Source organism: Melospiza georgiana, chromosome 11, assembly GCF_028018845.1.
Source record: "Melospiza georgiana isolate bMelGeo1 chromosome 11, bMelGeo1.pri, whole genome shotgun sequence".
NCBI classification, from domain to species: domain Eukaryota; kingdom Metazoa; phylum Chordata; class Aves; order Passeriformes; family Passerellidae; genus Melospiza; species Melospiza georgiana.
The window spans coordinates 16,407,673-16,418,792 of record NC_080440.1 but is presented as its reverse complement, the minus strand read 5'-3'; positions in this window follow the sequence as shown (position 1 = coordinate 16,418,792).

Sequence of the window (11,120 nt, the reverse complement as noted above, 5' to 3'; positions counted from 1 at the left end):
CACAGCATAAGTGTTAAGATGTTTTAGGTCCAGACTGGAGCATCTCCTCTGTTGCTCAACACAGAAATATGGAGCTAGTGCCTGTATGGATGGGTAGGAGGCAGCTGGAACAGTGCTGCGTGGGAGAGATGCATTCATTCTCCTCCCTTTCCTAGGAAGGCTGGGGAAATTAAATCAGGTCCAAGAACTCTTTCTTCTCCATGAACACACATCCATCACCACCTTTTTTGCAAGCCAGACCCTCCCATCCTCCTTGCTTCGGTCACTTCAGCCTGCAGCCAGGCTCTTCCAGGAAATCAGGGAAGAGCAGAATCCCTCATCTGCCAACCACCCAATCAGACAGTGGGTCAAGAGATTGTAAGAGGAAACAGTGTTTAAAAAGAAACTTCTTAGTGTTTCTTGGGATCTGGTTTCTGTGTAGAATGACACACAAAGAAACTCTTACAACACACACAGTGAGGAATTCAGATTAGGGAAGTACAGAGAGAAGCAGAGACAGCTCTGACCCAAGCTTGAAAACTTGCAGATCCTCGACAGGCTTGTGCTAGGAACCAGAAGGGAAAAACAACCTCTGTTAAATGTTCCTACTTAAGAGCTGCTGAAAACTTGGTTTAAACTGTTGGGTTTTTTTGACACAGACAATCTCCATGCCTGAATTTGAGGTGGGAAGAGGAAGTAAATGGCTGCCAACATAGCAAAGCAAGTCAGATCTTACCAGAGACAATCCTGAGTAACTGATCCTATGGAAAAAATGAACTCATGTCTTCTAAAGGGGTGACTTAAAAAAAAATCTCAAAACCAGACAGAGCTCTAAACTCTTATGCCATTAATATCTTGTAGAGTATTTTCAACACTTCTCATCTCTAAGGTATGTATACACAAAAAGAGGAGCAATGCACTTTTGTGAGCTTAAATCTTGGAAGGGTTGAACAAGAGCTGGTGAAAAAGACTCAAATTCTATAGTCTGGGTAGCAGTACTGCCAGTGCAGCAGAGGGAGTGCTTATTTACAGGTTGCTCTCTGCAGCCAACCTAAAGAACAAGTGATCAGGGATTACAACTCACAGGACTCTGGCAAACTTAATTAGATTTATGGAGGGAAGCTTTCCAAAGCTGGTGATAAAATTCCCTTTCATCTCCCCCTGGATGATATGCAGCCAAATACAGCTACACCTGAGGGTGCCTTTGCCATCCTGTCCAGAGGCTGGGATTCAGCTTCTCAACTTCCAAAAGCACAGAGTCCCCAAGGGCAGAGGGGGCAAACACACACTGACCTGAGCTGCAGGGAAAGATGAATAAAACAGAAAATATGGACCAGTTTACCATAGGTTTGATCTATGACTCAACAATTTGTACAGTCTGCCCAGGAAAGGCTGGCAACCTGAAACTGATATAAAAATAGAGCCTTTTAAAAGAATTCCAGAACCAATCAAATCCCTGTAACAAACTCACCGAACATCAGGTTGTCACCACACTGTGTTGCGACATTGTGGAACTTCCCAGAAAAAAAAACTTCTGTCCCCAGGACAGAGCCACTTGCGCAAAGTAGAAACAGCCACTGCTGTCACACGGTGAGTCCTGCACACACACACACAGAGCCACTGCTGTCACACACACACACACACAGAGCCACTGCTGTCACACACACACACACAGAGCCACTGCTGTCACACACAGAGCCACTGCTGTCACACGGTGAGTCCTGCACACACACACACAGAGCCACTGCTGTCACACACACACACAGAGCCACTGCTGTCACACACACACACAGAGCCACTGCTGTCACACACACACACAGAGCCACTGCTGTCACACACACACACACAGAGCCACTGCTGTCACACACACACACAGAGCCACTGCTGTCACACACACACACAGAGCCACTGCTGTCACACACACACACAGAGCCACTGCTGTCACACACACACACAGAGCCACTGCTGTCACACACACACACACAGAGCCACTGCTGTCACACACACACAGAGCCACTGCTGTCACACACACACACAGAGCCACTGCTGTCACACACACACACACAGAGCCACTGCTGTCACACGGTGAGTCCTGCACACACACACACAGAGCCACTGCTGTCACACGGTGAGTCCTGCACACACACACAGAGCCACTGCTGTCACACACACACACAGAGCCACTGCTGTCACACACACACACAGAGCCACCGCTGTCACACACACACACACACACAGAGCCACCGCTGTCACACACACACAGAGCCACCGCTGTCACACACACACACAGAGCCACTGCTGTCACACACACACACAGAGCCACTGCTGTCACACACACACACACACAGAGCCACTGCTGTCACACACACACACACAGAGCCACTGCTGTCACACACACACACACAGAGCCACTGCTGTCACACACACACACAGAGCCACTGCTCTCACACAGACAGAGCCACTGCTCTCACACACACACAGAGCCACTGCTGTCACACACACACAGAGCCACTGCTGTCACACACACACAGAGCCACTGCTGTCACACACACACAGAGCCACTGCTGTCACACACACACACACAGAGCCACTGCTCTCACACACACACAGAGCCACTGCTGTCACACACACAGAGCCACTGCTGTCACACACACACACAGAGCCACTGCTGTCACACAAACACACACAGAGCCACTGCTGTCACACGCACACACAGAGCCACTGCTGTCACACACACACACAGAGCCACTGCTGTCACACACACACACAGAGCCACTGCTGTCACACACACACACACAGAGCCACTGCTGTCACACAGTGAGTCCTTCACACACACACAGAGCCACTGCTGTCACACACACACACACAGAGCCACTGCTGTCACACACACACACACAGAGCCACTGCTGTCACACACACACACAGAGCCACTGCTGTCACACGGTGAGTCCTGCACACACAGAAACACAGAGCCACTGCTGTCACACACACACAGAGCCACTGCTGTCACACACACACAGAGCCACTGCTGTCACACACACACACACAGAGCCACTGCTGTCACACACACACACAGAGCCACTGCTGTCACACACACACAGAGCCACTGCTGTCACACACACACACACACACAGAGCCACTGCTGTCACACACACACAGAGCCACTGCTGTCACACACACACACAGAGCCACTGCTGTCACACACACACAGAGCCACTGCTGTCACACACACACACAGAGCCACTGCTGTCACACACACACAGAGCCACTGCTGTCACACACACACACACAGAGCCACTGCTGTCACACACACACACACAGAGCCACTGCTGTCACACATACACAGAGCCACTGCTGTCACACACACACAGAGCCACTGCTGTCACACAGTGAGTCCTGCACACACACACAGAGCCACAGCCACCACTGCTCCTCAGCAGGCAGGAATGGTACTTGCTCAAGCATCTGCTCATGGTGCAGCCAGACACAAACAAAGCAAACTGCACGTGCAGGTGTTTATTGAATTGTACCAGTAAAAGCTGGTACAAAGAGATATTTGCAGTCATGAACTCAGCAAAGCAAAGAAATAAAATAAATATGCAGTATTGACGTATCCCTCTTCAGGGAGGGAGTTTTGAGAATACAGAGTCTGCAGATTCAATTTTTCCTGGGGTCTGATGACTTTATGGTAGAGACAGGTGAAGTGAAACCTGAGTAAGGTAACTCTAGCCAGAGAGTGAGATAGAAATAAACAATATTATTCCTGGAAAGAAGGGATAGTAGCTGTCCCTCTGCCAAAGTGCACTCCAGTCCAGAGCCTATTAGCTGCAGATTCTTTTCTGGGCTCCACCTCCCAGTGTCAGGGCAACAGTCCCAGGTCTTGACGTCAAAGCTGCCTTTTGTTTGCTGCACAGACTTTCCCCTTGCGCAGGTTTAGCAGACCGAGGCACTGCAGCAGATGGGCAGAGAGCTCTGCTCTGGCCAGATCTGCAAACTCAACACAAGCCTCCAAGCAAAGTCCCCTCCCCACATTACTAATATCAACCATTCCCGAGGGGAAAAAAAATAGTTCAGTGTGTCTAATTTGTTTTACGTCTGAGGCGCCCTCTTGCTAACCTTTCATTCGATTTGTGCCCTGGGTTTTATCAGCTCTGCTTTTATCTTGCATTATTTAGGCTACAAATGCTGCCAAGCAAGGACTCTTACTCTAAGTGTAAGACAAGGCTGTAAAACTACTTCCTTAGCTATTCCATATATTAGGAAAAAATCCTTACAGACATGGGGGATAAACTCCCACTGTTCCAGAGAGTGCTCGGGGGGAGAAAGTCAGAGAGGGAATAAAGAATGAGATCAGGTTCTAGAACAAAATCCAAGCTCTCCAAACTTAGGACAGCTAGAGCCAAACAGGCTGTTTTCCAAATTTAGAAGAGCAGCCTCTCCTCCCCTCTCCTGCAGGGTGACCTGGACACACATAAATGATTCCTTGTCCTTTCCATCCCCCTGACTCCCTGCCCTCAAACACAAGGTACCCAATGGGAGCATAGGGGAAGGGGACCTGCAGTAGAACCTGCTGTGTTAGATCAGGCTTTCCCTGCTAGAAGCCCTTTAAGATACACTGTAGCAGTCACTGTAAGATTACACCATTCCTAATATAAATTTGGCACTCTATTAGAACCTATAGAACCTCTATTAGAAGCTTTAAAAAAAATGTCAGTAAACAGGAGACAAAACAAATAAAAAGGAGCAGTCACATAATGCACACAGTAAATAAACACCTGCCACAGATTTCCAAGAGGAGAGGCCAGTCACCTCACATGCTCACATTTAACATCTGACCATGTCTGCAATCCCTCCTTTCAACAGCAATGAACCTGACATGCTGGAACATTCCACAGCACAGCTCTTCTATTTCCCTGGCACTGAGCATCTCCAGACCATCTCCCTCCACCTAAAGCAGAGGCCAGAGCTCTTACTCCTGCTCTCCAAACACAGATGTGCTCAGAGGCTCTCCTTGTTCTTCCTTCTGAAAGCTGGGAAACCTTTGCTATGTCTCAATCATGTAAGACACTCCAGCTGGTGCTTTGTGATTCTTGCAGGAGTGCTGTTACTGGCTTGTACACCTGTAATTGAGTGAAAAACATGACTATTATCTCTGGCTCAGGCATGGGGCCAGCACTGCTGGGATGCAGCATTCCTGGCCTATTAGTAGCTAACAAGATGAGCAGCATTTGCTCCTGCTAATGAACACAAAAACAAAACAAAATCAAATCAACAAAAAAAACCCCAAAACCAGCTTTCTATGATCTCTGCTGTCAGAACAGCAGAAAATTCTATGCTCAACCCAGGACAAAGTGTTTCATCCCTCGTAGAGTGGTGTTCTGGGAGGCAGAATGCAAGTTCCTGGTGTTTCAACAGAATCTGGTTGTCCATGTTCTCCTTCTGACCTGCCAAACTTCCCAAAGAACTAACCCACATCCAGTTCCCTGGGACAAGCCATTCATTCACAGACTAGTGTGAGTAAATCTTCATTCAAAAAGAGACATCCTGGGTAGGAGGAGGGAGTCCTCACACAGTCACACTTCCCTCCCTTGCCAAGCTATAAGCACACAAATAAACACAGGAACTGGGTGTACACTGATTCTCTTTTCAGCCAGTGTTTTCAGACAAGTCATCTGACACAGAATGGAAAGGCCTGCTCATTTCCACTTGCCCTCTACCAGCAGGGAGACACATCTGGAGCTCAGGAGGGTGATTTCCTACTACTGACACACAGGTGGGACTGGGGGCAGATGGCAGAAGTCCAGCAGCAGCCACAGCCTGATCCAGAGCTCTGCAGGGCTACACCAAACCAGGCTCTGACCTTCTATCAGCACATCCTGGAAACCCACACTGCCAGGCAGGTCACAGTGGAGATAAGCAGGACTTCTTAGCCCTTATGTGGATCCTTTCTCTTATCATAAAATTGAGCCCTGGGGATGACTGGCAACTTGAAGTTATTTATGTCACAAAGTGCACTCTAGAACTAGGCTGTGATGCAGAGAGAGAATATTTCCTGGTGCTGAAGAGGCAGCTATTTCAGTAGCTCAGCAATCCCCTCCCTTTCCACTGAAGTAGGTGAGCAAGTGCACAAGGCTTATTCCAAGTGCTCTCAATGCAGGAGTCAGCTCTCAAAAACACAATAGAACAAATGCTCATGGTTGGGGTGTCAGGGTGGAGCAGCTGCATGGAACTGGTTATTGGCCTTCAGGCTGCTGATCCCTCACAGAGTTGTATTTTCCAAGCTCTCCCTGTCACTACAAGGGCTGAGAATATGCTCAAAAATAAAAGAAAAAAGAAATTATATCCTAGACTATCTCATGATAAAAGAGACTTATAAATCCAGAGGCTTGAAGGAAAACAGCAACTATGCAGAGAATCCCCTGATGCTGGAGACCTAGAGCTGGCAGCAGCCTAAACTAAGGCAAGACCACCATCATTGCTTAGAATATCTGGTTTTAGTAACCAGCAGGCTCCTGGGCAGGATGTGTGCCATAGCAGCTCTGCCCACTCCCAGCTCCTACCCCTCCTCTCCATTCCAGACTCAGCTGATGCAAGAACAAACTGCCAGTCACAGGAGGATGATCACTGGTGCATTTAATTTGTAGCTATATGATGAGGTGTTTCCAAATGAAATAATAGAAACCAGCCATGTAACTGAACATGCTCAGCTACATCCCTGCTGTGTCAGGGAGCCAAACAAAATCCTTACACCTCCTGAGCAGTGAGTGGCTCTCCATACACTGCTGAGCAGAACTGCCTTCCCACCCCAGCTCAGAACACACAAGGAGCACACATGGAAGGGGCAGGCACTTCCATGGCTGCTTTGACTTCCCTTTCTCTGTCACTTTTCTTTTTTTCTTGTGATGTTGGTGAAAAAGCCTAAGGAAACAGAAGTCCTGGGAGGAAGTGAGTCAGGAAACCTGTACCATGTTTCAGGGGAAGTGTGACTCAGAGTGCTCAGAGCAGAGCTGCCTCTCCCTGGTGCCCTGGAGGAGGTGATAAGATTGTGTAATCCCCAAGATAACTTGCTGCACATCCTAATTCTGCTGATCCTCCCAGGGGAGGGGTGCTTCTGCCGAGTACTGTACATTAGCTGATTTCTTAGAATAAACTGTGACAGCTCCCTGTGAGCTCACTGTGTGGGAGGGGGTGCTGGGCTCCCTGCCTGTGCTCTCAGAGGCACCAGGAGCAACAGAAACACCACATTTATCAAGAGCACAGCAAAGACCTGGCAAACCTTGCTTGGTCTGTTTGCTCTTCTTGGGGACAAGAGCACTTGACAGCCACAGAGGAACCAGCTGTGAAGTGGAGGAAGGATAAGAAAGAGAGAATTTAAGAAAGAACAGGACAAGTGTGGTGGACACAAGAAGGGAGGGGACAGTCAGGAGCACAAGATACTGGGGAAAGAAGCCAAGAGTGCAGGCCAAGCAAAGGAAAAGAGAAGGGCAGGGAGGATGGAGATAAGATCTCTGAGAGAGTCCCTTAGGAGTGATGAGGAAAGTGCAGCTGATAACAAAATGCCCCTGGGATGGAGACAGCAGAGAAACCTCACACTGGGGGAAAGAGGCCTCTGTCCCTTCTGAGTTCTCATCTCAGTGCACACCAGAGCCTGAGCTGGCATCTGTGGGTCTCTGCTCAGCTCTAAGTGCCATTCCTGAAAAACAACTAAAGCCTTAAAGCCAAGAGATGCAACAAGAAACAAACCATTGCCCTTTCCAGCCATAGAGGATTGTCTCTCTCCTCCTGGCAGAGCAGGGCCAGCACTCCCAGGCTGTGCCACTGCAGCACCTGGTGCAAAGGGTCTAGGACACCAGTAAGCTTCTGGAAATTTCTACTGTACAAGTAAAGCTCCCAGGCCCCTTTGGAAGCTTGATGGCAGCTGAACTTTCAAACTTCAACCCTCTGCTTTCTGGAGACCTACAAAATTGTTTGGCAAAGGAGCTACTGAATATGAATGAAGAGAGAAGGAAGCAGGAGCCAACAGGGATCAGACCACCCATTTCAGAGACTTTTACCCCCAGGTGAGAGGCAGCAAAGCTGCTGGCTGAGACTCAGAAAACCTAGAACTTATTTCCCTTTCTTCCCAGACCTGTCAGCTATCCTGAGACAAACCACTTGTGCACCCTGGGCTTCCAGGCCCCTTTTCCCCCTTTATTTGCCTCACTGGTATCAAATCCAAGCTTCCTGGGAGATGGCTTCCTGTAACATTAGATGCATCCCAGATTGCAAACTGCTGAATGGGCTGTAATGGAAATGATAATAAGCACTTTAGGTTTCAAGCCCCATATTTATAGGACAATTGTCACAGCTTATATGACCAAACTTCCCAGGGCTAGCAAGCCTGGGAAGAACTGTGGATAGGACCTGTGTGCAGGGGAGCAACTGACCCTGCAACTTCTGGTTATAAAACAGGAACATTTTAATCAAAGTGTAAATCAAAGACAATTCTCATTCTTCCAGGCCTCTGGAAAAGAAATTTGTTGGAAATTTGTGAGTGCTATCGTGGTCTCATTTCTTATTTCACTGTGATCGATCAGCCTGTTACTCAGAAATAGGATACTGTATTTTGTTCTTGTGGGTGGTATCTGCAAGGCCACAGTGCAAGGACCAAACCCATCACTATCATGCCTGATAATTGTGTGTTAGTTACTCTGCACCCTGCAAACACTCACCCACCTTGTGAGCACAGCACAGGGATGGAGCTGTGTCCAGACAAGCACATACATACAGATTTCTGTTTAATGTTTTGTGGGCCTGACTCAGCTGCTGACACCTCCTCACCACACAGGATGCCTGCAGTCTTTTGCAGCAGCTCTGTTTTTCCCTTTGAATCTGTGCTACAAGGAAAATATCAGGTGGAAGCTATTTTTTCTAGTTAGTGTTTTTCAAGATGCTGCTTGGCCTAGATCATTTCCAAGAACTGAGGCAGTCAAACAAAGAAACCCTTACAGGCTGATCAGCAGCATGAGCATTGCTGCTCTGGCACCTTCCCACGCTGTAAGAATGAGCACAAACCAAAATAAGACCACACACAACAGAAGGGCTGAGCTCTGCACTCAGGGAGCTGCCAGGGACAGCACCTCCAGCCCCTCTGCACACCCACAGCTCCAGCCCTGTGCCCCTGCTTGCCTGGAATGCACACTCCAGGAGAAAGCTGCTGCCCACAGCACAGCAGGCATGGCAGCTGCAGATGGCCTGGGTCACTCAGCTCCTTCCCCAGAGGCCAGGCCCTCACCAGGGATCACCCCACAGCCTCCTCCCTGCCTCACAGGACTGGGGGATGCTGGCTCTGAAGCCTAAAATTCAGGTGAAGAACAGTGAAATCCCTTTAGGGGCAAAGCAGAGTCTTGTAGGATCCAAGTGCTTCAGCCCTTCTTCCTTCACCCTCCATGACAGAAATAAAAAAAGTAAAACAGTCACTTCCATGAACTCGGCACAGGCACAAAAATCATCTCAAGAAGTTGTCTCATTACACACAGCTACCAGTGCCAGAAATGATGGTTTTGACACCCCAGGTCACCCCAACACCTCTTCTCCTTTGGGTGCCCTGTGCCAGATGCCCATGCTGGCACTCATGACAAGTTTGGTTTATTTCCCAGGTTACTGCAAAGAGGAGCTGACATCAGGGGCCAGCTCCCATCAGAGCTCCACTGAGAAAGTAAAGTATCAGTGCTGACCTGTGTCACTTGAGAAGTCTAAGCCAATTTTAAGCACAGGGAAAGAAACAGATTTTTTTTTTTCCCTTGAATAAAGAAAGTCAAAAGCATTGAAAGAGAAAAACCTTTGGACTACTTCTGTTAATTGCATCCATGGAAATAACACCAGGCATGCCTACATCTGCCTGTTCTGGTCACTTTAAGCTGTTTCCTGATCTCATCAGACTCAGCTAAATTTGGCACTGGGGCTATGGCTGTGACATTCACAGCTGGGGAATAACAAGCTTTGAATCAGTCTAAGTAAAGAAGCAAATGAACCAGTGCATTTCCAGTGGTCTGTAACAGATTGTGTTTCTGGAGATCTCTCTGCCTGGGGACCCCACAAGCACTAAAACTCTAAGGATGCCCAGCTGAACCACAGTCTCAGTGTATCCCCCACTACTCAGGGAAACTGAGGCACTGGAGAACCCACCAAGCAACAAGAAACTGAATCCAAATCACAGCATCATAAACTTCCCCACCTGTCTGTAACCCTCAAAAAAGCAATTCCATTGAACTGACTGGAATTTACCCAATGGCATGGTTGCTATATGGCTCTAAAAGCACAAAATCAAACATCCTGTGCATCAGTGCACAGCACCAAGCTGGAACTGCCTCACAAGGCTTTTCTTAACTAGGGCAGTTCTGGGGAAGTCTGTGGCTGAGTTCTCTGCTCTGCAAAAGGCACTTCCCTCACTGAGCACAGAGGAGGACATGGCCACTGGCACAGCCTGGCTGAACAATTGCTCTGCTTCAACTCTGATGGGCAAAAAAACCCCAATAAATGGGGTCCAAGCATAAACCTGGACAGCCTGGTTACCTCAGGGATGCATTTGCTGAAGGTGTGGCACTGCATTTCAGAGTGGCTTCCAGACACATGGCCCCTTTCTGAAAGGGCACATTTTGCGGCCTGTCTTGGTGCAGCAAGGGTTAATCCTGGCTAGTGAACAAGCAGGATCAAGATCAGCTCATCTTTTCCATTGAAGCAGAGTGCTACAGAAAATGCTGGTTTCTTGATGCTCGTTGTCTCAGTGACTTCCAGGAACAGTGAGCTAAACTCAGCTGTTCTTCCCAGCACCAGCTGAGGGGGCGGCAGGGGATGGAACATAGCCTGTTCTTGGAAGGCAGGAAAAAATAAGGCTCTGGCAGAGATGTGCAAACTCTCCTTGCTCCCCCCTCCTCTCCCCAAAAGACTCTTTTCAGCATCTCTTAATGCCTCACAGTACAGCTGGGATGGTTTTCCTTTTATCATCAAGCAAATATAAGAGCAATGCAAGACAATTCTCAAGCAGAGAGAGGTTAAGTTAATCAAATAAATAACCAATAAGCTCATCTCCATGAGCCCCCACATGCCCCATGATCTTGCTCAGTTTAATCCATGACCCACTGTACTTCCTAACATTTTCT